We start from the raw sequence: 26496 nt of genomic DNA, 5'->3' as shown, positions 1-26496 counted from the left end.
TTAAAATCACTGTTGCATGTCCACACTAGCTCCTTGTGTCAGCAGCGTGCATCCACACTAGCAGCTCTTGTGTGGACACAGAGCAGTGCACTGTGGTACCTATCCCACTGTGCAATTGGCTGCAGGGTGCTTTGGGATGGGTTTGCAGTGCCTCATGGGGCAGGTAGCGTCACATGATACAGGTTTCTCAATCCCTTCAGGGAGACCCTAGTAGAGTGTCACCCCTTTTTCAATTTAAGGGTATGGGGAGAGGGAGAGAAGAGTGGTGTGTCTGGGGAAGGGGAGACAACAGGCTGACCAAGCTATCCTGAGGAAGGGGGAGGGGGACACCCCCACCCCACATCAGCCCCTGGCTTGGCTCCACACAGCAATCTCTCCTGAAGCAGCCCGCTCTGCGTTCCTACTATTCTGTGATTCCCTCTAAGTCCTCCCACAGCATCTTGAGCAGCTCTTTGAGCTCTCCATGCTGCGGAATGTCAAAAAGCAACACTGCAGTCTCTCCCCCACCCCTAGTAGCAGTCTACCTGGTGCTCTGTTCTTAGTGTGGGGCAGAACCAGGGGTCAGCAACATGTCCGTGGTAAAAATTTTGAGATCTGTGCTAATTTTTCAAGAAACGCTGAAAACCCCCTCCACACACTGTCACTAAATAGGGTATTTTTGCCAAGTCCGTCACACAACATGCTAATGATTTGCTCTTTGTGGAGCAGCACACTCAGCTGTCAGATACTTCCCAGAGCTTTGAAAGGAGTGGGGTGCGCAACAGAAATAGAAACAATGAGCAGAGCAGTTAAGGTGGGCATTGTGGGATACTGGCGGAAGCCAGTTCTGTCAACAAAACAAACAGCAGTGTCTATGCTGATGCTTTGTCCCTTTAACTTTGCTGCAAAAGGCTTTATGCCGCTTGTTGAGGTGGTTTTATTTTGTTGGCAAAAGGCAGCTTTTGCCGACAAAACTTTGTAATGTAGACAAGATCTTAGACTCAGGTAGATTGATTTAAAACAATATACTGTAGAAATAGAATGGGAGAGAAAAACTAGAGTGTATTTGGAATGGAGTCCAAGGGGCAGCCAAGAAGAATATCTCAGCCATTTTGATTTCTCACTATAGTATAGGCAGGTAGTGGCCAAGATCCTTGGTCAGTGTCACTGCCAGGATTAGAAATGTAAATGGAGGATTTCCCAGCTCTTGCTCATTCCTTTGTGCCATACCACTGGTTTTATGGCATTACTCTCGGAAGATTTGGAAAAATTAAGGAATGGGTTGCTTATAACATTACAAAACTATTGTTGTACAAAACATTAAAATTAAGAGTCAGAGGGGTAGCCGTGTTAGTCTGGTTCTGTAGAAGCAGCAAAGAATCCTGTGGCACCTTATAGACTAACAGATGTTTTGCAGCATGAGCTTTTGTTTTGTGGGACCACTTTCTTTTCAGATGCAAGCAGTGAAATTTGCATTGCATCAGCAAGTCATAATTCATCATGCCCTGCATGCTATTAAATCTCTGAATCTATAGATTCTAAAATCTAAAAAAAAATAAATATTTCAATCTTCTATCTAATAAATTTATTGAGGTAAATGTTTCATGAATGTTCAGTATTTTTGCTTTATCTAATTACACTTTAAATGGGACAGAAGCAGGTCAGATAGGAACAGATATGAAAATCAAACAAAATTATACAGTATAAACAAAGAAGAAAGCTCTTGGACCCTATATGTCACAGTATATTTCTAAACATGGGATTATGATACATTTATCCTGCAATGAGGTTCATGAGGTTTGTCCTTTGTGATTCTGATTGCAGGATTAGGGCCTTGTTTCATACGTTCATAGCAAAGGAATTGAAACAGAAGAGTCATGGGGAGGAAGCAGAGAAATGAAGTTATGTGGTTATTTAGTAAATGTATACATACAATTTTAAATAGCCTCTAATAAACCAGCTGCTTCCATAACAAGACCAGGGTGAAATCCTTGATCCATTGGAGTCAGTAGCAAAACTCTCATTGACTTCAGTGAGGTCTGGATTTCATCCTAAAATTCCAATGCAGACAAAAGGTAAATGTTCTCCAACTAATCAAGCAAAACCAACCAATCAAAACAACATTTTCTAAGGTAACATCTAACTCTGATCTTCCAGTATATCTTGTCTATCTTTGTCTCATAGATTGTAAACACTATGGGGGCAGATATGATTTTTTTCTTGCACAGTGTCAAATATGTCAGCACTTAAATAAAAAATAGCAAGAAGAAAACAGTGAGTATTTGAATACACTAACATCAGTGGAATGGAGAAAAAACACCTGCTGTCTTCCACATCCTAAAAGCAGCAAAGAATCCTGTGGCACCTAACAGACTAACAGACGTGTTGCAGCATGAGCTTTCGTGGGTGAATACCCACTTCACCCACGAAAGCTCATGCTGCAAAACGTCTGTGAGTCTATAAGGTGCCACAGGATTCGTTGCTGCTTTTACAGATCCAGACTAACACGGCTACCCCTCTGATACTTTCCACATCCTAGTATATCAAGGAGATGTGTGTGAAATCTTACCTGCTTGCATTAGGGATATGCACTGTGGCCCTATCCAGCACAGCATTTAAACTTAAAATTAAGCACTTAAAGGGCTTTACTGGATCAGGGCCTAAGAGGGGAAAGAGAATAGCAAAAACAAAGTGATATCTGAATAGACAATGGAGAGAGAGAGATAAAGAGCGGTCAGTGAAAGTTCTGCAGCCCAATCAATATCCACAGGACTTTCACAGGTCTGCAGGTGTTCACTGAGATGCCTATCCACAGTTTGATAGTGTCTTTGTATCTGTATGTGGAGGCACCCTTTGTGTCAAAGAGCTACATTTTGCCCTCTTCTTCCATTCTGTATATACCTGGGTATCAAGATGCTCACAGTCCAGTCCTCCACCTCCAAAATGCATTTGTTCTGCATTGTCCAGACTTTTCTCTACACTAAATGGCTCAATAACAATGATGTAGTTGAAACCAGGCAATCACTACATTCTTGAATGAACTCACACAGGAAAGTGATAAAAGACAAAAACACCATATCACGTGGGTGAACACTTTTCACAGAGTGATCACTCTAAATCTGACCTATCAGTCCTCATCTTCAAAGGAAACCTGCACAACACTTTCAAAGATGAGCCTGGGATCTTAACTTCATAACTTTGTTAGACACTAAAAATCATGTTCTTAATAAAGGCACTGGATTTACAGCTTATTACAACAACGTGTACAGCTTATTACAACCCCTTTTTGTCCTATAACTACCGGGGTATTGATGGGTCACTTCACCTTGAATGGTCCCATAGAATATATGGTAACTACTTATGCTAAATTATCTGTTTGAGCTTGTATTTAGCTGTGACACTCTGAGTACTTTTTCCAGACCTGAAGAAGAGCTCTGTGTAGCTCTCAAAAGCTTGTTTCTCATAAACAGAAATTGGTCCAATAAAAGATTACCTCACCCACCTTGTCTCTCCGATATCCTGGTAGTGATACGCTTACAACACAGCAAACAGGCTTTCCTCTGTAAGGTGACCTTAACCTGCTGAAAGATCCTGGAAACTAGTTAAGTGCAGTCCCTGCTGTCTATTCAAAAAGACAGTTGTTTATGGTCATTATTTTATTGGTGCTGGCTCAACATGATATTTGTAGGGCTAGGCTCAGGATTTGGGCACAAGAGTATAGAGATAAACGTATCTTTTATTGTAGCGTGGTGCAGTACTGTTTATGTACACCAGGTAGCAGTAGCTGTTAACAGAAAGTCTGTGTGCAGTGCAGAAGAAAACTAAAGCTATGGTTATTTTAGGCTTTGGGAATAGAATGAAGAAAAATGAATAAAAGTGTGTATTATTACTGAACAAAACAAAGGGGGAGATGTTCAAAGGCACAAAGGGCAGTTAGATACCTACTGCCATTTTTGTCTTTGGAAATCTCCATTAGAAGTGCTGCATGTTTTCCCAAAGCACACTCTGCAAAATAATAATAAAAAGACTTTGTCTTTTTTCTTGTGTTAACAAAACCTACCAATCCTCCTTTTTGGGGGAACTGGTGTCAGATCTGCTTGGGAGGCATGAGCTTTTTCATAAACAACCACATTGGGCTAAATGATATAATTCCATTGGCTCAGTTTTAAAATTGTTTATTCATTTACTTGCTAATTCATAATATTCATCACAGTTTGTTTCCCAGTCAGTGCAGACTGCTGAGGCTACTGTGTACATGCACATACATCAACACATTCACTGTCTGAACATGAATCTCTATTGTGTTCTGGGCCCATTATGCTGCTCTAGCACGTCAAGGGGGCTGGAAGTCCAGCAGATCATCTGGCCCCCAGGAAATTCTGCCATCATAGGAGGAATCCCCAGATGGTACAGAGAGGGTGTAATGCAGGGTTTCTCAAACAGGGGTCGCCGCTTGTGTAGGGAAAGCCCCTGGCAGGCCCGGCTGGTGTGTTTACCTGCCCCATCCACAGGTCCGGCCAGTCGTGGCTCCCACTGGCTGCGGATCGCTGCTCCGGGCCAATGGGAGCTGCTGGAAGCGGCGGCCAGCACATCCCTTGGCCCGTGCCACTTCCAGCAGCCCCCATTGGCCCGGAGCAGTGATCCACGGCCAGTGGGAGCTGCGATCGGCTGGACCTGCGGATAGGACAGGTAAACACACTGGCCCGGCCCACCAGGGGCTTTCCTTACACAAGGAGCGACCCCTGTTTGAGAAACCCTGGTGTAATGGCTCTATATTGCTTTCTACACAACCCACTGATGTAGTGGGTGAAGGTGCTCAAACTTGTATACAGAGGGCCCAGCTGGCCCAAGAAAGGAGGAAATGCAAAGATGGCTTACAGCCAGTTTTCTCACTCCACCCCCCGCAACCCTGCACTGAGCATAGCTCGGCTAGAACTGAGGATTAGAATCTTTACACCTGTAGCTTTCAAAAGGTTCCAGCAGGTTCACGCCTTTCTCCATATTCAATGACAATTACACTATTCTCTGTTTCAAACAACACTGAGGTAAAGCATGCTAAAAAAACTTTAGGGCGCACCAGCAGGGTCTGCATGCTAATGCTCAACACGTTAGTGCACTTTAGAAATCACAACTCCATTACTTCACTATGTAGATGAGCCCTTGGTCACTCAAGTTAATAAATTTAGGATCATTTAGGGATAGTCTCCACTACCACGTTACATCGGCACAGCTGCACCGATGTGTCTGTGTGGCTGTAACACGTCTGGTGAAGATACTTCTGTACAGATGGGAGAGCACTCTCACACTCCTGAGCGATGTAAATTACATCGACTTAAGCGGTAGTGTAGACAAGCCCTGTGATTCCTCCCTTCTCTCAAGTCCTGTTGCTTTTCCTTCTAGATCTCCAAAATTTGACCCTTCATCTCTGTACCCATTTTTGAATCTCTGGTCCATTCCCTTGTTATTTTTCACTTGGACTGTGATAAATGTCTCCTCTCTGGCTTGAAGTTATGCAACTAATCATTTAGGTTTGCCTTTGCTTGCTGCTCTGATATCAGCCCACATCTCAAATCCCTCTATGGGGCTTCTTCTTGTCTCTTTCCACTTCAAGTTCAAACACTCCATCCTCAGCCTCAAACCTCTGCAGAGTGCCCATCTCTGCCAGCATCTTGGCTCTTGCTAAGTCTACTACAGACTGTCTCATGTAATATATTCTTCCAAGTGCTTTCACCACAAAACCATCTCCACCAAACTCACAGTTCTGAACTCTTTTTCAGTCTGTCCCCATGTCTGAAATAGCCTCCCTCTTCCAGTGTGTCACTCAGCCTCATTATCTGTGTTCAAGTTCCTCTCAAAGCCTTCCCTCTTTGTGCCACATAACAGAGATAACCATTCACCCTAGCTCTCCTGCCTCCTCTCAGAATCCTATAGTTTAGCTTGCTTTACAATAGAAATATAATGCTAGAATTTGATGGCCGGGGATGGGGAAACCCTTGGAACTAGCAACACGTGCCAAAGATAAAGACCCAATGCTTTACTTTTATGTAGCATTCTTTTCCCCAGCCTTTATCAGTATTTTGTCTAATTTAGATTGCACGATCTTTGGGGCAGGGATATCCCTGGTATATCTGAAAAACACCATGCAAACTAATGGCACTATTTAAACACTGAAATAATAATACAAAGGGAAAGAGGCTTAATGCCACAAAACCTCTGTACTTTGAGGCTCGAGGGTATGTCACTCTAGTGCTGTAATGTGGATGCAGCATACACCGACAGAAGGGGTTTTTTTTATTAGGGTATGTCTACACTACGAAATTACTCCAATTTTACAGAAGTCAATTTTTGGGAACAGATTGTATAAAGTCAAGTGCATGTGTCCACACTAAGCACGTTAATTCAGCGGTGTGCGTTCATAGTACCGTGGCAAGCGTCGACATTCCGAGCAGTGCACTGTGGTAGCTATCCCACAGTTGCTGTAGTCCCCGCTGCCCATTGGAATTCTGGGTTGAGCTCCCAATGCCTGATGGGGCCAAAAATTTGTCGCGGGTGGTTATGGGTAAATGTCGTCAGTCAACCCTCACCCCGTGAAAGCAACAGCAGACAATCATTTTCCGCCCTTTTCCCTGGATTGCCCGAGCAGACGCTATAGCACGGCAAGCATGGACCCCATTCAGCTCACCACAGCAGTTATGAGCATTGTAAACATCTCATGCATTATCGTGCAGTTTATGCAGAAAAAGAAGCTGAAAAACCAGGTGAGGAGGCGATGGCAGCGCAGTGACAAGAGTGATGAGGGCATGGACACAGACTTCTCTCAAAGCGCAGGCCCCGGCAATGTGGACATCATGGTGTTATTGGGGCAGGTTCATGCCATGGAACGCTGATTCTGGGCCTGGGAAACAAGCAGAGACTGGTGGGACCGCATGGTGTTGCAGGTCTGGGATGATTCCCAGTGGTTCCAAAACTTTCGTATGCATAAGGGCACTTTCATGGAACGTTGTGACTTGCTTTCCGCTGCCCTGAACTGCAAGAATACCAAGATGAGAGCAGCCCTCACAGTTCACAAGCGAGTGGCGATAGCCCTCTGGAAGCTTGCAATGCCAGACAGCTACCGGTCAGTCGGGAATCAATTTGGAGTGGACAAACTGTGGGGGTTGCTATCATGCAAGTAGCCAGTGCAATCACTGAGCTGCTGCTATCAAAGGCAGTGACTCTGGGAAATGTGCAGGTCATCGTAGATGGCGTTGCTGCAATGGGATTACCTAACTGTGGAGGGGTGATAGATGGAACCCATATCCTTATCTTGGGACCGGACCACCAAGACAGCCAGTACATAAACCACAAGGGGTACTTTTCAATGGTGCTACAAGCACTGGTGGATCACAAGGGATGTTTACCAGCATCAACATGGGATGGCCGGGAAAGGTTCATGACGCTTGCGTCTTCAGGAACTCTGGTCTGTTTAAATGGCTGCAGGAAGGGATTTATTTCTCAGACCAGAAAATAACGGTTGGGGATGTTGAAATGCCTATAGTTATCCTTGGGGATGCCATGGCTCATGAAGCCATACACAAGCACCCTGGACAGTAGTAAGGAGCTGTTCAACTAAAGGCTGAGCAAGTGCAGAATGGTGGTAGAGTGTGCATTTGTACGTTTGAAGGGTCGCTGGTGCAGTTTATTGACTCACTCAGTCCTCAGTGAAACCAATATCCCATTGTTATTGCTGCTTACTGTTTGCTCCATAATCTCTGTGAGAGTAAGGGGGAGACGTTTATGGCGGGGTGGGAGGTAGAGGCAAATCGCTTGACCGCTGATTACGCGCAGCCAGACACCAGTGTGATTAGAGGAGCACATCAGGAAGCGCTGCACATCAGAGAAGCTTTGAAAACCAGTTTCATGACTGGCCAGGGTACTGTGTGACAGTTCTATTTGTTTCTCCTTGATGAAAACCTGTCCCCTTGGTTGACTCTAATTCCCTGTAAGCCAACCGCCCTCCCACCTTCGATCACAGCTTGGAAATAAAGTCACTATGATTTAAAAACCATGTAGTCTTTATTAATTGATTATAAAAATAGGGAGATAACTCACAAGGTAGCCCGGGTCACTGGGTGGGGTGTGGGAGGAGCGGAGGAGGGAAGGAAAAGGCCACTTCAATACTTGTTGAATGACAGCCTTCTATCCACTGAGGTGGAGTGGTTGGGTGCCCGGAACCCCCGCCCATGTTCTTGAGCATCTGGGTGAGGAGATGGCTATGGAACTTGGGGAGGAGGGATGGTGGTTAAACAGGGGCTGCAGCGGCAGTCTCTCCAGCTCATGTTCCTGAACCTCCACTAGATGCCAGATCATGTCCATTTGATCCCGTAGTAGCCCCAGCATTGCATCTTGCCTCCTCTGATCTTCCTGCAGCCACCTCTCCTCATGTTCACTGTCCGCTTTCCTGTCCTGTGCTATTGTGTCCCTCCACACTTTCTGCTGAGCTCTTTCAGTGTGGGACGTCTGCATGAGCTCAGAGAACATTTCATCGCGCATGCGTTTTTTTTGCCGCCTTATCTGAGATAGCCCTTGGGACGGAGGACGGAGGCTTGAAACATTTGCAGCTGCAGAAGGAGAAAAAGGGAGAGAAGTATTTTAAAAGATACATTTTACAGAACAATGGGTATACTCTTTCACGGTGAACAACACTATTCACATTACATAGCACATGTGATTTAGGTACAAGGTCATTTTTTGCATCTTATATTGAGTGCTTGCGGCTTTGGTGTAAGAGATCAAACACGCCGGGCAACAGAATTTGGCTTGCAGGCGGCCATGGTAAGCCATAGTCTTTCAGCTTCTGCAACCTTCATAACAGTAGCACCCTCCTTTCCCATACCAAGCAAAGCACGTTGAGTTGTCCATTTAGGGCTGCAGTTTTCATGTTAATGTGCAGCAGCAGAAACCAAACTAACCCCCCACTCCCTTCCTTTTCTCTGGGATGACTGCTTTAACCTTCTCCACCACCGCACCGTGTGGCTGGTGTCAGGGAAGATCCCTGATAGTCAAATGTGAACAGCTGAGCATGAAGCCCCCCACCGATCCTTTTCTCTGCGATGATCGCTTTAACCCTTCCTCAATCACGTGGCTTGTATCAGGGAAGATTCCTGCTAGCCAAACGCAAACAGCTCAGTGCCAATGCTCTCCCCCCCGCTTTGCTAACTGCGGGAAGGATTTCTTTTCAGCCACAGGCAAACAGCCCAGTAGGAACGGCCACCTATGAATGTCCCCTTAATTAAATTCCCGTATTTCAACCAGGTTACCGTGAACAATATCACCCTCCTGAGGATAACACAGAGAGATAAAGAACGGATGTTGCTTGAATGCCAGCAAACACCGGGACCATACGATGCCAGGCTTTGTCATGCAATGATACCAGATTACTTGCTACTAGCATGGCACGGTAAAGTGTCCTACCATGGAGGACGGAATAAAGCTGCTCTCCCCAGAAACCTTCTGCAAAGGCTTTTAGAGTACCTCCAGGAGAGCTTCATGGAGATGTCCCTGGAGGATTTCTGCTCCATCCCCAGACACGTTAGCAGACTTTTCCAGTAGCTGTACTGGCCACGAATGCATCCCAAGCCCTCAGGGCAAATTAATCATTAAAAAATGCTTGTTTTTAAACCATGTTTTATATTTACAAAGGTACACTCATCAGAGATCCCTTCTATGGCTTCATGGTCCGGGATACTGCCTTGGGAGGGTTGGGAGGGTATTTTAGTCAGGGTGAGAAAAAGATCCTGGTTGTCGGGGAGAATGGTGTGCTGTGTGCTCTCCTCAACCTCGTCCTCCTCCTCCTTATCTTCCCCGTCCGCAAAATCCTCAGGCATGGCGACTGAGAGTACCCCATCATCAGAGTCCACGAACAGGGGTGGGGTACTGGTGGCGGCCCCCCCTAGAATTGCCTGTCAGTGTAGAAGCAGCATGTCTGTGGCTCTGTCCCAGAGCGTCCATTTGATTCTTTGGCTTTCTGGTACACTTGTCTCAGCTCCTTAAGTTTCACGTGGCACTGTGTTGAGCCCCTGATGTGGCCTCTGTCCATCATGGCCTTGGAGATTTTTTCAAATGTTTTGGCATTTCGTCTTTTGGAACAGAGTTCTGATAGCATGGAATTGTCTCCCCATACAGCGATCAGATCCAGTACCTCCCGTGTGGTCCATGCTGGAGCTCTTTTTCGATTCTGGGACTGCATGGTCACCTATGCTGATGAGCTCTCCATGCTGGGCAAACAGGAAATGAAATTCAAAAGTTTGCGGGGCTTTTCCTGTCTTCCTGGCCAGTGCATCCAAGTTCAGACTGCTGTCCAAAGTGGTCACAATGGTGCACTGTGGGATAGCTCCCAGAAGCCAATACCGTCGAATTGCATCCACACTAAGCCTAATTCGAACCGGCAATGTCGATTTCAGCGCTACTCCCCTCGTTGGGGAGGAGTACAGAAATCGATTTTAAGACCCCTTTATGTAGACAAAAATGGCTTTGTTGTGTGGATGGGTGCAGGGTTAATTCGATTTAACGCTGCTAAATTCGACCTAAACTCATAGTGTAGACCAGGCCTTAGTGTAGGAACACCACTACCCCAAACAATACTAGTTATCTTGACAGAAGCCCTCTTCCATCAACATAGCTGAATCCACGCCGGGGGTTATGTTGGCATGATTATGTCTGTCAGGGAGGTGTTATTGCTAAATGTGTAAGAGCTGTATGCTGCTTCCCTCTACAGTAGAAGGGAACCACCCATAAAACATGTTAGAAGTAACAGGATTAAAAAACTTTTCTATTATTTTTGCTGTTTCATTGCTGTCTGTTCAAGTCAGTGATGCTGGTTAAGTATAGGTGAATTTAAATGCCTGTCTTCAAAATAAAAAGATTAGAGGTCCATATCCCTTAGTGAATGAACACTTGACACGGCCTTCAGTTTGTTTCAGTTATAAAACAGCTCCTCCGAGATGATTGCTTTGCTCTGCTGATGCATTATTAGCATAAAATAAATCTATAGGCTTTGGTGCATGGCTCAAAATCTAAAAATCAGAAAAAAAGAGTATCGTAGCTTCATTATTCATAGAAATCACCTCCATCCAGTTACAATCAGAGGGCTCCTGCTCCCACTGAATTCAATGACAGCTTTGCTACTCATTTCAGTCGAAGGAGGAGTAGATCTTTTATATTACATTTTAAACAATGACGGTTTATAATTTCAGCATTTTCATGCATTCATTTTTTCACAAAACAATTGCACACAGTTGCTTGGTGCACTTGACAATTGGATTATTTCTATGTTATCACAATCAAATCTCATTTGCTTGCAAATTAATAATTGTGGTATAGAAGGATTGAAGACATGCAATTTTAACTCTATAGAAATTTCATTTGTTTTCTTCTCACATAAAACTTTTCTAGATTCTGCTTAGTCTGTATTGACTTGGACTCAGGCAATCCCAGTTTTAACAATACCATAAGATTAACACTTCAAGTTTCTCAAATCAGTCAATGGTTTGTCCTATTCCCCCTGAAATGTATGTCATGAATTCATAAACATCAATTGCAAAGAAGTTGCTGCCATAATTCAAAGGAGACAGCAAAATCAAATGATCCAATTACATATTTATCAAATATTAATCATGACAATCTTCCAGTCCTTTATAGTGCCAATATTCCTCTCCCAGAGTGTCAGGAAAGTAATTAGTGGCTGGTTTTGATTAAATTCTTACCTTGGAGATGACATTTTTCAGTTGGAAGAGAAATGCACACAGACAAAAGATTTTTAACTGATTCTTCACTTTAAAATGTTTTGAGGCAGATCTATAAATTGAGTTTGCTGAATATTTATTAATTTGCAATTGAGGAAACGTCATAACATTGGGCAGAGGCACACAGAATCCACACCAGGGCCTGTTCCGAATTATATGGGCTTTACACAATACTGTAATCCAGCAATTAAAATGTTAATCATCTCACACTGTAAAAACGTGGGCTAACCTGGAGTACTGTGTTCCTACAGACTGTAAGTTCTACTCTATTTAATATAGCTGCATTAAGCAACATGACTCCACATCCGTCACATGTTGTTTGTTTTCTCATTTCCTTCCCAGAGCGAGACGCATGTGGAATGGAGTGTCTTGTTTTGGTAGGATTGGTTTTGTTGTTAATGATACCTGTTGCTATGTGTTTGTGTTAGAGAAGCATCAAAGAAATACACCTTGCTCTTGGAGTCAAAAGCGGTGAGGTTTGTGATACAAGTGCCTGGGAAGAGGGATACAAGTTGACACATTTGCAACCCTTCTGCCCCTCTGAGTTGGCAGCAACAAGGGCCGGGTTCAGTGTCCAGGGGTTCCGTTTCAATAACGCAATGCAAAACTGGCTCAAGCCCCCACCCAGTGACCTGGGACACTTATATACCACCCCCCGGGCGCCTCTAGGAGGCAATACTTCCCCTCTCGCAAGCACAGAGTCTGAGTGTAGCAAAATCCTTTTAATAAAGGAGGGAAACAATGTGGCATCATATTGGGGAAACACCACAAACAGGATTCATAACATAAACCATGAGCAAAAGACCCACCAGGTAAGTTTTGGCAGTGTCCTTTTCCCCTTAGGGTCTTAAGTCCAATCACCCCAAAGTCCAACAACCCAAAAGTCTCTGTCCTTGGTCAGTGCCGCCCCAGTGTTCAAAAGTTTATCTGCAGAGTTTTACCCCCCCAGCCTGGGAGGAAATGGGGGGAGCACACAGGGTGTTAAGGGGCACCTTACGTGGGCTGGGGCCGACTGCCCCGCCTCTCCATGGAGTTCTGTTGCAGCCTTCACCATGACCTGCTCCACTCCACCAGCTGTGCCGCTCCTCCAGCCAACCCGTGAGCCGCTCCAGCCGTCCCCGCAAACCGCTCCGCTCTCTCGCTGTTCCGTGGGCCACTCCAACCATCCCACAAACCGCTCCACTCTGCTCTGCGGGCTGCTCCAACCATCCCGCAAACGCTCAGCCCTGCCAGCCGCTTAGTAATAGATCTTCAGGCTCCCCCACTAGTTAACACAGCACTCAGCTCAGTAAGTTTAGCTTCTTTAGTGATTTCAGCTTGTAGTAGGGGAGCCCCAGTGCTGGTGCACCATTGGCCCAAAGTGAATTCAGCTCAGCAGCTTCTAGATGAATTCCTAATGGAATCAACATTAGCTCTGCTCTTCAACAATAGAGAAGAAGAAGGAGGAGGAACAACAGCAATTGGTGTTCCAGGACCTCAAAGGGACCCATGCCATCAAGTACACATACCAGTCCCCAAACTCTCTCAGTTCACTGGGTTTTGGAACCCATGTCCCTTGTCTAACGAGTGCTACTTAGTTGATGATGAGATTTTCTGTCATAAAACAGGTTCATAATCCCTCATTCACATAATCAGAATAACAACACTTTATTCCTCCTGCCCCAATAACAGAGAAATTGAGGATCCCACAGCTGTCAAAGTGACCATTTTAGGCTGCCGTGGGCTATGCTAGGTGGGGTGGGTGTGCCTATGCAAACAAGATCAGCCCCTGAAATTCTTTTCCACACTCGCCATAATTCACCACCAGATCTCAGGGTAGAGCTCATCCTGACTCTGCTTACACATTGTTGCAAATAATATTCAGTATTGTATCTGTTTAAAAAGAACAAAAGCCCATCCCATGGAGCCAACTCATTTGCTACTTGCATGCACCAAAGGTTCTAAATACAATACAGTGGTACCACTGTGAGATGCACCATGGAAAGCTGTCTCTACAGCATCGTGTAGGCAGGAAAGCTGGAGCTGGAAATGAACCATAGAAGGGACGAGTATTGTGGTTGGCAGGTCCATGACTGGACAATTTCCCCTTTCTAGGAGAGTGCCAGGCAGCAGCTGTATTTGTACTTAAAGAGGTGGGGCTGGGAACATTTTTGCCCCTCCCCTACCTCTGTGATTCTTATGTTCAAATCTTATTTATTTGGTTTATGGACAAGGGACCAGGATCTGGTCTGAGGTGTACAGAAATTCATAGTTTTAAGCCAGAAAGGACCATTAGTTCATTGAGTCCAGTGTTTCTCAACCAGGAGCCTGGGGGCCTCTGGGGCGCCGCAGCCAGGTTTAAGGGAGTCCATCAAGCCTGTCTGGTATTAGACTCGCTAGTGCCCATGGCAGAAAGCCAAAGCCCCACTGCACAGGACTGCAGCCTGGGGCTCCGAGCCCCATTATCTGGGGCTGTAGCCAAAGTCTGAGCAATTTAGCTTTGTGATTCCCCCTGTGGCCTGGGGCCCTGGGCAATCACCCTGCTTGCTACCCCTTAATGCTGGCCCTGGCTTTTATCTGCAGAAAACCAGTTGTGGCACAGCTGGACTGTGGAGTTTTTATAGCATGTTGGGGGGAGGCTCAGAAAGAAAAAGGTGGAGAACCCCTAATCTAGTCTGATCTCCTGTATATCACAGGCCATTAATTTTAACCCAGATACCCCTATAGTAAGACCAAAGACTTTAGTTGTATTAAAGCACTAAAGTTTGTGACCTCCTACTGGAAAAGTTTTCTGAGATTATGTAGCCCAAGGTCCAGTGTGCTTCAGCAGCAGCAGTGGTAAGAACTAGAAACTGTGGACTACAAACTGCTGTATGGAGCGAGGACTTCCTGGTTCCTCCCAGCAAGTACCCTCTGTCCTCTCAGCAGGAAGTTTTAGTGCTGAGTGGAGCTGGGAGCATGAGGTAAGCAGAAAAGAGGCTGCTGGACTGTAATCCCATTCTATCTTTCCTTACAGGTAGGACCAAAGAGCACTATCAGGTTTATAGTGGCACCATGGAGCTGGGCCCATGCTCAGAAGGGGCCCCGGCCTGCTCCACTTGCACTACGCCCGACACCCTGCCAGCCCACTGGCTCCCCCTCACCCACCACTTGCTCCTCTCCGCCTCTTGCCGGCCGAGGGCTCCTTTCCACCCCCTGGCCGGACCCCAGTGCACCTCCAGCTCTGGACAGTCTTTGCTTCCCACCACCTGTGGGGCCTTGCCTGTCTCCCCGGAGCTGAGCCGCTTGGGAATGGTGCAGAAGCCTGGCCAGTCTCGGCGGACAGTGTAGGGGGCTTGGCTGGGCCCCTCCAGGCAAGTGGGTCCTGAAGGAGCCCGGCCAGGGCAGGCCCTGGCCTGGCTGATTGTGCCACTCCCCAGGGGCAGAGCGATTCCCCGCCCCGGGACCAGCCCTGGCTGTGCTCCCAGCTCAGCCTGGCAGACACAGTCGCCTCCCAGCAGGGTTGGTGAGTGCAGCTGGGAGGCAGGGCATGGGGAAGTGGGTCTCTGGGGGGCCTGGAAGGGGGTGCTGGGCTGTAAGGGGGCAAGGAAGATCTCTGTGTGTTGGGGCACTAGGGAGTGGGGGTTATGTGTGAGGTGCTGGGTTGTTGTACTGGGGCTGTGGGCAGGGGGGTGCTGGGCAGGGGTGGTGTGCAGGGCACTGTGCATTTGTATGGGGGATCTGGGAAGGCACTGACCATAGTGGGTTGGGGAGGGAGGGGCCCTCTGGCCATAGGGAGTCAAGGAGGTGTTGCTGAGGTGCCAACTTTCTGATGCTCTTAGCAGCAGTTGGAGCCTGCCCCACAGGGCTGAGGGAGCATGGCTCCATCTGCTGAGAGCACTGCTTTAACCCCTTCTGCTCCAGTCTCTAAGAGGTGAAGCAGGGCTGGGAAGAGGGAGGATGGGAGTAGGGCCTGAGGTAGAGTGGGGGGTCTCCTTGTATCATTTAGGAATAATTAAGGGCCTGATTTTCAGAAATTCAGGGTACGCACCACTCCCTTTGATTTCAGCTGGAGGTTTAGGTGCTCAGAGCTTCTGAAAATTAGGAACAAAGTTTTAACAGAAGTCAAAAGGGGTCTAAGCAAGTACAAGGGTCTGTCTGCATGGAGCATCTTGCATGCAGGATGAAGAACGAAGAAAATGATTGGTTCAGCACATACAACTTCATCCTGTATATTTATTATTTTTATCTAACGTGCCTTTTAAATGTAAAACACATACTTCTTCTCCTATGCTTGCCTTCCCATCAGTAGTAGAAGGCTCAGGCCCTTACTATAGAACTGTAATTAGGAAATAAATTAGATTCATTTATAGAGTGAAAATAAAAGAAATTCACCTAATTATTATTTTTTTTCATAAGAAATGGTGCTTAAATTAAAATAACACTGTAAACATAGGTATCTTCCAGTCTACTTTAGGTTCACTTAGATATGGAGGCAGGGTACTGGAGATAGGAAAAAAATGTGGCTTTGTTAATCTGTCCTATACTCCCATCCAGTGGTTTTTGCATTTCTACATTTTTGAAGATTTTCCTCATAGTACCTGCATTTCCTCTGTGCAAGATGTTAATTTCCACAGGTCAGAAATCTTTAAGATTTATGCTATTCCTTATTCTTGATGTTATTTATTTTATTTTTAAGATTTATTTTTTTTGGAATTTCCTGCTGTCTCCTTCACACAATCTGCTGAACCTGTAGTCCTTGCATTTGAAAAGAGGAACTGCGTCCTACTGTTAAAGAAATGGTAATGAAAAAGAAGGGAGGAGATGTCGTATATTATCTTGCCAATGGGATGACAGATAAGTTAACTTCCCTTGGAAATAAAAATACTTAAAGCAATGACAGAAAAAAAGGAACAAACATTCGTCTGAAAAGGGCAAATCCTGACAACTAGAACATCTAGGCAGTTACTCAATGTGCATGCATGAGTATTTCCACCCAGCTGCCAAGTAGCACGGGGAGAATCCTGGACTCCAGCAACCACGGGGGAGGGCGAGCCAGAAGTGGTCAGGGCTCTAGCGAGAGGCAAAAAGGCTGCCTTCTCTGAGGCTCAAACTCAGGACCTTCAGATTATGAGACTGACGTGCTACCCACGGCACCCAGAAGGCTGGCTTGCCTGCCTGCTGCCCGTGCCGGTTGAGAGCACAGCACACTGGAGTTCCTCTGCAGGAGAGACGGTGGTGCAGGTGGTGACGTCAGTTCCCCAGACTAACCCTGCAGCTGGACGCTCCCGCAATTGCTCCTGGACATAGAGCCCCCAGGCCATCCCTCAGCAGGGCGGGCAAGAAAAAGCCTTCCTCGAGTGGCGACAGAAGTCGCGCCACGGCGCTGAGCGCCTCCCCTCCTCACCACTCGAGAAGAGGAAGCAGAAAAACGGCCCCACCCACAAGCGAAGCTGCAGGAAGGAACGCCTGAGGTGGCAGGAGAGGGAAAAGGCCCTGGAAGTTGGAGCGTGAAAGGGCGGCTGCGTCAGAAGAGATACAAGAGCTTCTCGAAAGACAGCTCTTAGCAAAGGGGTTTGAAACGCGGCGGCTGAGAGAAAAGCAGCCAGCGCAGACGAGAGCCAGCCAGCCCGCCCGCTCCGCTGCTTCCCTGACTGGGAATCGAACCCAGGCCGTGGCGGTGAGAACGCCAAATCCTGACCACTAGACCATCAGGGAGAGGCTCGAGGGGTGGGGTCGGCTTGCTTGACCTGCATACGCGGGTATTTCCCCCAGATGCCAAGTAGCCCGGGGGGACTCCAGCAACCACGGGGGAGGGCGAGCCAGAAGTGGTCAGGGCTCTAGCGAGAGGCAAAAAGGCTGCCTTCTCTGAGGATCGAACTCAGGACCTTCAGATTATGAGACTGACGCGCTACCCACGGCGCCCAGAAGGCTGGCTTGCCTGCCTGCTGCCCCGTGCCGGTTGAGAGCACAGCACACTGGAGTTCCTCTGCAGGAGAGACGGTGGTGCAGGTGGTGACGTCAGCCTGCTGTAGGCAGACGCAGTTCCCCAAACTACCCCTGCAGCTGGGCGCTCCCGCAATTGCTCCTGGACATAGAGCCCCCAGGCCATCCCTCAGCAGGGCGGGCAAGAAAAAGCCTTCCTCGAGTGGCGACAGAAGTCGCGCCACGGCGCTGAGCGCCTCCCCTCCTCACCACTCGAGAAGAGGAAGCAGAAAAACGGCCCCACCCACAAGCGAAGCTGCAGGAAGGAACGCCTGAGGTGGCAGGAGAGGGAAAAGGCCCTGGAAGTTGGAGCGTGAAAGGGCGGCTGCGGCAGAAGAGATACAAGAGCTTCTCGAAAGACAGCTCTTAGCAAAGGGGTTTGAAACGCGGCGGCTGAGAGAAAAGCAGCCAGCGCAGGCGAGCCAGCCAGCCCGCCCGCTCCGCTGCTTCCTGACTGGGAATCGAACCCAGGCCGTGGCGGTGAGAACGCCAAATCCTGACCACTAGACCATCAGGAGAGGCTCGAGGGTGGGGTCGGCTTGCTTGACCTGCATACGCGGGTATTTCCCCCAGATGCCAAGTAGCCCGGGGGGACTCCAGCAACCACGGGGGAGGGCGAGCCAGAAGTGGTCAGGGCTCTAGCGAGAGGCAAAAAGGCTGCCTTCTCTGAGGATCGAACTCAGGACCTTCAGATTATGAGACTGACGCGCTACCCACGGCGCCCAGAAGGCTGGCTTGCCTGCCTGCTGCCCCGTGCCGGTTGAGAGCACAGCACACTGGAGTTCCTCTGCAGGAGAGACGGTGGTGCAGGTGGTGACGTCAGCCTGCTGTAGGCAGACGCAGTTCCCCAAACTACCCCTGCAGCTGGACGCTCCCGCAATTGCTCCTGGACATAGAGCCCCCAGGCCATCCCTCAGCAGGGCGGGCAAGAAAAAGCCTTCCTCGAGTGGCGACAGAAGTCGCGCCACGGCGCTGAGCGCCTCCCCTCCTCACCACTCGAGAAGAGGAAGCAGAAAAACGGCCCCACCCACAAGCGAAGCTGCAGGAAGGAACGCCTGAGGTGGCAGGAGAGGGAAAAGGCCCTGGAAGTTGGAGCGTGAAAGGGCGGCTGCGGCAGAAGAGATACAAGAGCTTCTCGAAAGACAGCTCTTAGCAAAGGGGTTTGAAACGCGGCGGCTGAGAGAAAAGCAGCCAGCGCAGACGAGAGCCAGCCAGCCCGCCCGCTCCGCTGCTTCCCTGACTGGGAATCGAACCCAGGCCGTGGCGGTGAGAACGCCAAATCCTGACCACTAGACCATCAGGGAGGCTCGAGGGTGGGGTCGGCTTGCTTGACCTGCATGCGGGTATTTCCCCCAGATGCCAAGTAGCCCGGGGGGACTCCAGCAACCACGGGGGAGGGCGAGCCAGAAGTGGTCAGGGCTCTAGCGAGAGGCAAAAAGGCTGCCTTCTCTGAGGATCGAACTCAGGACCTTCAGATTATGAGACTGACGCGCTACCCACGGCGCCCAGAAGGCTGGCTTGCCTGCCTGCTGCCCCGTGCCGGTTGAGAGCACAGCACACTGGAGTTCCTCTGCAGGAGAGACGGTGGTGCAGGTGGTGACGTCAGCCTGCTGTAGGCAGACGCAGTTCCCCAAACTACCCCTGCAGCTGGACGCTCCCGCAATTGCTCCTGGACATAGAGCCCCCAGGCCATCCCTCAGCAGGGCGGGCAAGAAAAAGCCTTCCTCGAGTGGCGACAGAAGTCGCGCCACGGCGCTGAGCGCCTCCCCTCCTCACCACTCGAGAAGAGGAAGCAGAAAAACGGCCCCACCCACAAGCGAAGCTGCAGGAAGGAACGCCTGAGGTGGCAGGAGAGGGAAAAGGCCCTGGAAGTTGGAGCGTGAAAGGGCGGCTGCGGCAGAAGAGATACAAGAGCTTCTCGAAAGACAGCTCTTAGCAAAGGGGTTTGAAACGCGGCGGCTGAGAGAAAAGCAGCCAGCGCAGCCGAGAGCCAGCCAGCCCGCCCGCTCCGCTGCTTCCCTGACTGGGAATCGAACCCAGGCCGTGGCGGTGAGAACGCCAAATCCTGACCACTAGACCATCAGGAGAGGCTCGAGGGTGGGGTCGGCTTGCTTGACCTGCATACGCGGGTATTTCCCCAGATGCCAAGTAGCCCGGGGACTCCAGCAACCACGGGGAGGCGAGCCAGAAGTGGTCAGGGCTCTAGCGAGAGGCAAAAGGCTGCCTTCTCTGAGGATCGAACTCAGGACCTTCAGATTATGAGACTGACGCGCTACCCACGGCGCCCAGAAGGCTGGCTTGCCTGCCTGCTGCCCGTGCGGTTGAGAGCACAGCACACTGGAGTTCCTCTGCAGGAGAGACGGTGGTGCAGGTGGTGACGTCAGCCTGCTGTAGGCAGGCGCAGTTCCCCAAACTACCCCTGCAGCTGGGCGCTCCGCAATTGCTCCTGGACATAGAGCCCCAGGCCATCCCTCAGCAGGGCGGGCAAGAAAAGCCTTCCTCGAGTGGCGACAGAAGTCGCGCCACGGCGCTGAGCGCCTCCTCCTCACCACTCGAGAAGAGGAAGCAGAAAACGGCCCCACCCACAAGCGAAGCTGCAGGAAGGAACGCCTGAGGTGGCAGGAGAGGAAAAGGCCCTGGAAGTTGGAGCGTGAAAGGGCGGCTGCGGCAGAAGAGATACAAGAGCTTCTCGAAAGACAGCTCTTAGCAAAGGGGTTTGAAACGCGGCGGCTGAGAGAAAAGCAGCCAGCACATACGAGAGCCAGCCAGCCCGCCCGCTCCGCTGCTTCCCTGACTGGGAATCGAACCCAGGCCGTGGCGGTGAGAACGCCAAATTCTGACCACTAGACCATCAGGGAGAGGCTCGAGGGGTGGGGTCGGCTTGCTTGACCTGCATGCGGGTATTTCCCAGATGCCAAGTAGCCCGGGGGGACTCCAGCAACCACGGGGGAGGGCGAGCCAGAAGTGGTCAGGGCTCTAGCGAGAGGCAAAAAGGCTGCCTTCTCTGAGGATCGAACTCAGGACCTTCAGATTATGAGACTGACGCGCTACCCACGGCGCCCAGAAGGCTGGCTGGCCTGCCTGCTGCCCGTGCGGTTGAGAGCACAGCACACTGGAGTTCCTCTGCAGGAGAGACGGTGGTGCAGGTGGTGACGTCAGCCTGCTGTAGGCAGGCGCAGTTCCCCAAACTACCCCTGCAGCTGGGCGCTCCGCAATTGCTCCTGGACATAGAGCCCCAGGCCATCCCTCAGCAGGGCGGGCAAGAAAAAGCCTTCCTCGAGTGGCGACAGAAGTCGCGCCACGGCGCTGCGCGCCTCCCCTCCTCACCACTCGAGAAGAGGAAGCAGAAAAACGGCCCCACCCACAAGCGAAGCTGCAGGAAGGAACGCCTGAGGTGGCAGGAGAGGGAAAAGGCCCTGGAAGTTGGAGCGTGAAAGGGCGGCTGCGGCAGAAGAGATACAAGAGCTTCTCGAAAGACAGCTCTTAGCAAAGGGGTTTGAAACAGCGGCTGAGAGAAAAGCAGCCAGCGCCGCCGACAGCCAGCCAGCCCGCCCGCTCCGCTGCTCCCCGGACTGGGAATCGACCCCAGGCCGTGGCGGTCAGAACGCCAAATCCTGACCACTAGACCATCAGGAGAGGCTCGAGGGTGGGGTCGGCTTGCTTGACCTGCATACGCGGGTATTTCCCCCAGATGCCAAGTAGCCCGGGGGGACTCCAGCAACCACGGGGGAGGGCGAGCCAGAAGTGGTCAGGGCTCTAGCGAGAGGCAAAAAGGCTGCCTTCTCTGAGGATCGAACTCAGGACCTTCAGATTATGAGACTGACGCGCTACCCACGGCGCCCAGAAGGCTGGCTTGCCTGCCTGCTGCCCGTGCGGTTGAGAGCACAGCACACTGGAGTTCCTCTGCAGGAGAGACGGTGGTGCAGGTGGTGACGTCAGCCTGCTGTAGGCAGGCGCAGTTCCCCAAACTACCCCTGCAGCTGGACGCTCCCGCAATTGCTCCTGGACATAGAGCCCCCAGGCCATCCCTCAGCAGGGCGGGCAAGAAAAAGCCTTCCTCGAGTGGCGACAGAAGTCGCGCCACGGCGCTGAGCGCCTCCCCTCCTCACCACTCGAGAAGAGGAAGCAGAAAACGGCCCCACCCACAAGCGAAGCTGCAGGAAGGAACGCCTGAGGTGGCAGGAGAGGGAAAAGGCCCTGGAAGTTGGAGCGTGAAAGGGCGGCTGCGGCAGAAGAGATACAAGAGCTTCTCGAAAGACAGCTCTTAGCAAAGGGGTTTGAAACGCGGCGGCTGAGAGAAAAGCAGCCAGCGCAGGCGAGAGCCAGCCAGCCCGCCCGCTCCGCTGCTTCCTGACTGGTAATCTAACCCAGGCCGTTGCGGTGAGAACGCCAAATCCTGACCTCTCGACCATCATGGAGAGGCTAGATGTGTGGGGTCGGCGTGCTTGACCTGCATACGCGGGTATTTCCCCCAGATGCCAAGTAGCCCGGGGGGACTCCAGCAACCACGGGGGAGGGCGAGCCAGAAGTGGTCAGGGCTCTAGCGAGAGGCAAAAAGGCTGCCTTCTCTGAGGATCGAACTCAGGACCTTCAGATTATGAGACTGACGCGCTACCCACGGCGCCCAGAAGGCTGGCTTGCCTGCCTGCTGCCCCGTGCGGTTGAGAGCACAGCACACTGGAGTTCCTCTGCAGGAGAGACGGTGGTGCAGGTGGTGACGTCAGCCTGCTGTAGGCAGACGCAGTTCCCAAACTACCCCTGCAGCTGGGCGCTCCGCAATTGCTCCTGGACATAGAGCCCCCAGGCCATCCCTCAGCAGGGCGGGCAAGAAAAAGCCTTCCTCGAGTGGCGACAGAAGTCGCGCCACGGCGCTGAGCGCCTCCCCTCCTCACCACTCGAGAAGAGGAAGCAGAAAAACGGCCCCACCCACAAGCGAAGCTGCAGGAAGGAACGCCTGAGGTGGCAGGAGAGGAAAAGGCCCTGGAAGTTGGAGCGTGAAAGGGCGGCTGCGGCAGAAGAGATACAAGAGCTTCTCGAAAGACAGCTCTTAGCAAAGGGGTTTGAAACGCGCGGCTGAGAGAAAAGCAGCCAGCGCAGGCGAGCCAGCCAGCCCGCCCGCTCCGCTGCTTCCTGACTGGGAATCGAACCCAGGCCGTGGCGGTGAGAACGCCAAATCCTGACCACTAGACCATCAGGGAGAGGCTCGAGGGTGGGGTCGGCTTGCTTGACCTGCATACGCGGGTATTTCCCCAGATGCCAAGTAGCCCGGGGACTCCAGCAACCACGGGGAGGGCGAGCCAGAAGTGGTCAGGGCTCTAGCGAGAGGCAAAAGGCTGCCTTCTCTGAGGATCGAACTCAGGACCTTCAGATTATGAGACTGACGCGCTACCCACGGCACCCAGAAGGCTGGCTTGCCTGCCTGCTGCCCGTGCGGTTGAGAGCACAGCACACTGGAGTTCCTCTGCAGGAGAGACGGTGGTGCAGGAGGTGACGTCAGCCTGCTGTAGGCAGACGCAGTTCCCCAAACTACCCCAGCAGCTGGACGCTCCCGCAATTGCTCCTGGACCTAGTGCCCCCAGGCCATCCCTCAGCAGGGCGGGCCCGAAAAAGCCTGCCTCGAGGGGCGCCAGCAGGCGCGCCACGGCGCTGAGCGCCTCCTCCTCACCACTCGAGAAGAGGAAGCAGAAAACGGCCCCACCCACAAGCGAAGCTGCAGGAAGGAACGCCTGAGGTGGCAGGAGAGGAAAAGGCCCTGGAAGTTGGAGCGTGAAAGGGCGGCTGCGGCAGAAGAGATACAAGAGCTTCTCGACAGACAGCTCTTAGGAAAGGGGTTTGAAACGCGGCGGCTGAGAGAAAAGCAGCCAGCGCAGTCGAGAGCCTGCCAGCCCGCCCGCTCCGCTGCTTCCCTGACTGGGAATCGACCCCACGCCGTGGCGGTGAGAACGCCAAATCCTGACCACTAGACCATCAGGAGAGGCTCGAGGGTGGGGTCGGCTTGCTTGACCTGCATACGCGGGTATTTCCCCCAGATGCCAAGTAGCCCGGGGGGACTCCAGCAACCACGGGGGAGCTGCGAGCCAGAAGTGGTCAGGGCTCTAGCGAGAGGCAAAAAGGCTGCCTTCTCTGAGGATCGAACTCAGGACCTTCAGATTATGAGACTGACGCGCTACCCACGGCGCCCAGAAGGCTGGCTTGCCTGCCTGCTGCCCCGTGCCGGTTGAGAGCACAGCACACTGGAGTTCCTCTGCAGGAGAGACGGTGGTGCAGGTGGTGACGTCAGCCTGCTGTAGGCAGACGCAGTTCCCCAAACTACCCCTGCAGCTGGGCGCTCCGCAATTGCTCCTGGACATAGAGCCCCCAGGCCATCCCTCAGCAGGGCGGGCAAGAAAAAGCCTTCCTCGAGTGGCGACAGAAGTCGCGCCACGGCGCTGAGCGCCTCCCCTCCTCACCACTCGAGAAGAGGAAGCAGAAAAACGGCCCCACCCACAAGCGAAGCTGCAGGAAGGAACGCCTGAGGTGGCAGGAGAGGAAAAGGCCCTGGAAGTTGGAGCGTGAAAGGGCGGCTGCGGCAGAAGAGATACAAGAGCTTCTCGAAAGACAGCTCTTAGCAAAGGGGTTTGAAACGCAGCGGCTGAGAGAAAAGCAGCCAGCGCAGGCGAGCCAGCCAGCCCGCCCGCTCCGCTGCTTCCTGACTGGGAATCGAACCCAGGCCGTGGCGGTGAGAACGCCAAATCCTGACCACTAGACCATCAGGAGAGGCTCGAGGGTGGGGTCGGCTTGCTTGACCTGCATACGCGGGTATTTCCCCCAGATGCCAAGTAGCCCGGGGGGACTCCAGCAACCACGGGGGAGGGCGAGCCAGAAGTGGTCAGGGCTCTAGCGAGAGGCAAAAAGGCTGCCTTCTCTGAGGATCGAACTCAGGACCTTCAGATTATGAGACTGACGCGCTACCCACGGCGCCCAGAAGGCTGGCTTGCCTGCCTGCTGCCCCGTGCGGTTGAGAGCACAGCACACTGGAGTTCCTCTGCAGGAGAGACGGTGGTGCAGGTGGTGACGTCAGCCTGCTGTAGGCAGGCGCAGTTCCCCAAACTACCCCTGCAGCTGGGCGCTCCCGCAATTGCTCCTGGACATAGAGCCCCCAGGCCATCCCTCAGCAGGGCGGGCAAGAAAAAGCCTTCCTCGAGTGGCGACAGAAGTCGCGCCACGGCGCTGAGCGCCTCCCCTCCTCACCACTCGAGAAGAGGAAGCAGAAAAACGGCCCCACCCACAAGCGAAGCTGCAGGAAGGAACGCCTGAGGTGGCAGGAGAGGGAAAAGGCCCTGGAAGTTGGAGCGTGAAAGGGCGGCTGCGGCAGAAGAGATACAAGAGCTTCTCGAAAGACAGCTCTTAGCAAAGGGGTTTGAAACGCAGCGGCTGAGAGAAAAGCAGCCAGCGCAGGCGAGAGCCAGCCAGCCCGCCCGCTCCGCTGCTTCCTGACTGGGAATCGAACCCAGGCCGTGGCGGTGAGAACGCCAAATCCTGACCACTAGACCATCAGGGAGAGGCTCGAGGGTGGGGTCGGCTTGCTTGACCTGCATACGCGGGTATTTCCCCAGATGCCAAGTAGCCCGGGGACTCCAGCAACCACGGGGAGGGCGAGCCAGAAGTGGTCAGGGCTCTAGCGAGAGGCAAAAAGGCTGCCTTCTCTGAGGATCGAACTCAGGACCTTCAGATTATGAGACTGACGCGCTACCCACGGCGCCCAGAAGGCTGGCTTGCCTGCCTGCTGCCCCGTGCGGTTGAGCGCACAGCACACTGGAGTTCCTCTGCAGGAGAGACGGTGGTGCAGGTGGGGACGTCAGCCTGCTGTAGGCAGACGCAGTTCCCCAAACTACCCCTGCAGCTGGACGCTCCGCAATTGCTCCTGGACATAGAGCCCCCAGGCCATCCCTCAGCAGGGCGGGCAAGAAAAAGCCTTCCTCGAGTGGCGACAGAAGTCGCGCCACGGCGCTGAGCGCCTCCCCTCCTCACCACTCGAGAAGAGGAAGCAGAAAACGGCCCCACCCACAAGCGAAGCTGCAGGAAGGAACGCCTGAGGTGGCAGGAGAGGAAAAGGCCCTGGAAGTTGGAGCGTGAAAGGGCGGCTGCGGCAGAAGAGATACAAGAGCTTCTCGAAAGACAGCTCTTAGCAAAGGGGTTTGAAACGCAGCGGCTGAGAGAAAAGCAGCCAGCGCAGGCGAGAGCCAGCCAGCCCGCCCGCTCCGCTGCTTCCTGACTGGGAATCGAACCCAGGCCGTGGCGGTGAGAACGCCAAATCCTGACCACTAGACCATCAGGAGAGGCTCGAGGGTGGGGTCGGCTTGCTTGACCTGCATACGCGGGTATTTCCCCCAGATGCCAAGTAGCCCGGGGGGACTCCAGCAACCACGGGGGAGGGCGAGCCAGAAGTGGTCAGGGCTCTAGCGAGAGGCAAAAAGGCTGCCTTCTCTGAGGATCGAACTCAGGACCTTCAGATTATGAGACTGACGCGCTACCCACGGCGCCCAGAAGGCTGGCTTGCCTGCCTGCTGCCCGTGCGGTTGAGAGCACAGCACACTGGAGTTCCTCTGCAGGAGAGACGGTGGTGCAGGTGGTGACGTCAGCCTGCTGTAGGCAGACGCAGTTCCCCAAACTACCCCTGCAGCTGGACGCTCCGCATTGCTCCTGGACATAGAGCCCCCAGGCCATCCCTCAGCAGGGCGGGCAAGAAAAAGCCTTCCTCGAGTGGCGACAGAAGTCGCGCCACGGCGCTGAGCGCCTCCCCTCCTCACCA

At 51.8% G+C, this 26496-nt stretch overlaps 20 non-coding genes across 20 annotated transcripts; all 20 read right to left on the bottom strand.

Annotated features, from left to right (window-relative positions):
* Nucleotides 1–17366: 17366 nt before the first annotated feature.
* On the bottom strand, nt 17367–17438 carry TRNAE-CUC. Its single transcript has one exon. It is a non-coding gene; the product is annotated as a tRNA-Glu (tRNA).
* Nucleotides 17439–17580: 142 nt separating this feature from the next.
* On the bottom strand, nt 17581–17653 carry TRNAM-CAU. Its single transcript has one exon. It is a non-coding gene; the product is annotated as a tRNA-Met (tRNA).
* Nucleotides 17654–18151: 498 nt separating this feature from the next.
* TRNAE-CUC lies at nt 18152–18223 on the bottom strand. Its single transcript has one exon. It is a non-coding gene; the product is annotated as a tRNA-Glu (tRNA).
* Nucleotides 18224–18363: 140 nt separating this feature from the next.
* TRNAM-CAU lies at nt 18364–18436 on the bottom strand. Its single transcript has one exon. It is a non-coding gene; the product is annotated as a tRNA-Met (tRNA).
* Nucleotides 18437–18937: 501 nt separating this feature from the next.
* On the bottom strand, nt 18938–19009 carry TRNAE-CUC. Its single transcript has one exon. It is a non-coding gene; the product is annotated as a tRNA-Glu (tRNA).
* Nucleotides 19010–19146: 137 nt separating this feature from the next.
* Nucleotides 19147–19219, bottom strand: TRNAM-CAU. Its single transcript has one exon. It is a non-coding gene; the product is annotated as a tRNA-Met (tRNA).
* Nucleotides 19220–19720: 501 nt separating this feature from the next.
* TRNAE-CUC lies at nt 19721–19793 on the bottom strand. The gene has a single exon. It is a non-coding gene; the product is annotated as a tRNA-Glu (tRNA).
* Nucleotides 19794–19926: 133 nt separating this feature from the next.
* Nucleotides 19927–19999, bottom strand: TRNAM-CAU. The gene has a single exon. It is a non-coding gene; the product is annotated as a tRNA-Met (tRNA).
* Nucleotides 20000–20491: 492 nt separating this feature from the next.
* Nucleotides 20492–20563, bottom strand: TRNAE-CUC. Its single transcript has one exon. It is a non-coding gene; the product is annotated as a tRNA-Glu (tRNA).
* A 138-nt stretch (nt 20564–20701) lies between these two features.
* TRNAM-CAU lies at nt 20702–20774 on the bottom strand. Its single transcript has one exon. It is a non-coding gene; the product is annotated as a tRNA-Met (tRNA).
* Nucleotides 20775–21481: 707 nt separating this feature from the next.
* On the bottom strand, nt 21482–21554 carry TRNAM-CAU. Its single transcript has one exon. It is a non-coding gene; the product is annotated as a tRNA-Met (tRNA).
* A 711-nt stretch (nt 21555–22265) lies between these two features.
* Nucleotides 22266–22338, bottom strand: TRNAM-CAU. The gene has a single exon. It is a non-coding gene; the product is annotated as a tRNA-Met (tRNA).
* A 493-nt stretch (nt 22339–22831) lies between these two features.
* TRNAE-CUC lies at nt 22832–22903 on the bottom strand. Its single transcript has one exon. It is a non-coding gene; the product is annotated as a tRNA-Glu (tRNA).
* A 917-nt stretch (nt 22904–23820) lies between these two features.
* On the bottom strand, nt 23821–23893 carry TRNAM-CAU. Its single transcript has one exon. It is a non-coding gene; the product is annotated as a tRNA-Met (tRNA).
* Nucleotides 23894–24389: 496 nt separating this feature from the next.
* On the bottom strand, nt 24390–24461 carry TRNAE-CUC. Its single transcript has one exon. It is a non-coding gene; the product is annotated as a tRNA-Glu (tRNA).
* Nucleotides 24462–24601: 140 nt separating this feature from the next.
* Nucleotides 24602–24674, bottom strand: TRNAM-CAU. Its single transcript has one exon. It is a non-coding gene; the product is annotated as a tRNA-Met (tRNA).
* Nucleotides 24675–25173: 499 nt separating this feature from the next.
* On the bottom strand, nt 25174–25245 carry TRNAE-CUC. The gene has a single exon. It is a non-coding gene; the product is annotated as a tRNA-Glu (tRNA).
* A 137-nt stretch (nt 25246–25382) lies between these two features.
* On the bottom strand, nt 25383–25455 carry TRNAM-CAU. Its single transcript has one exon. It is a non-coding gene; the product is annotated as a tRNA-Met (tRNA).
* A 496-nt stretch (nt 25456–25951) lies between these two features.
* TRNAE-CUC lies at nt 25952–26023 on the bottom strand. The gene has a single exon. It is a non-coding gene; the product is annotated as a tRNA-Glu (tRNA).
* A 140-nt stretch (nt 26024–26163) lies between these two features.
* Nucleotides 26164–26236, bottom strand: TRNAM-CAU. Its single transcript has one exon. It is a non-coding gene; the product is annotated as a tRNA-Met (tRNA).
* Nucleotides 26237–26496: the final 260 nt, after the last annotated feature.

The sequence above is a fragment of the Mauremys reevesii genome, linkage group 11, assembly GCF_016161935.1.
Source record: "Mauremys reevesii isolate NIE-2019 linkage group 11, ASM1616193v1, whole genome shotgun sequence".
Lineage (NCBI taxonomy): Eukaryota > Metazoa > Chordata > Testudines > Geoemydidae > Mauremys > Mauremys reevesii.
The sequence above is the reverse complement of the archived record's forward strand: the minus strand, read 5'-3'. Positions and strand labels throughout refer to the sequence as shown.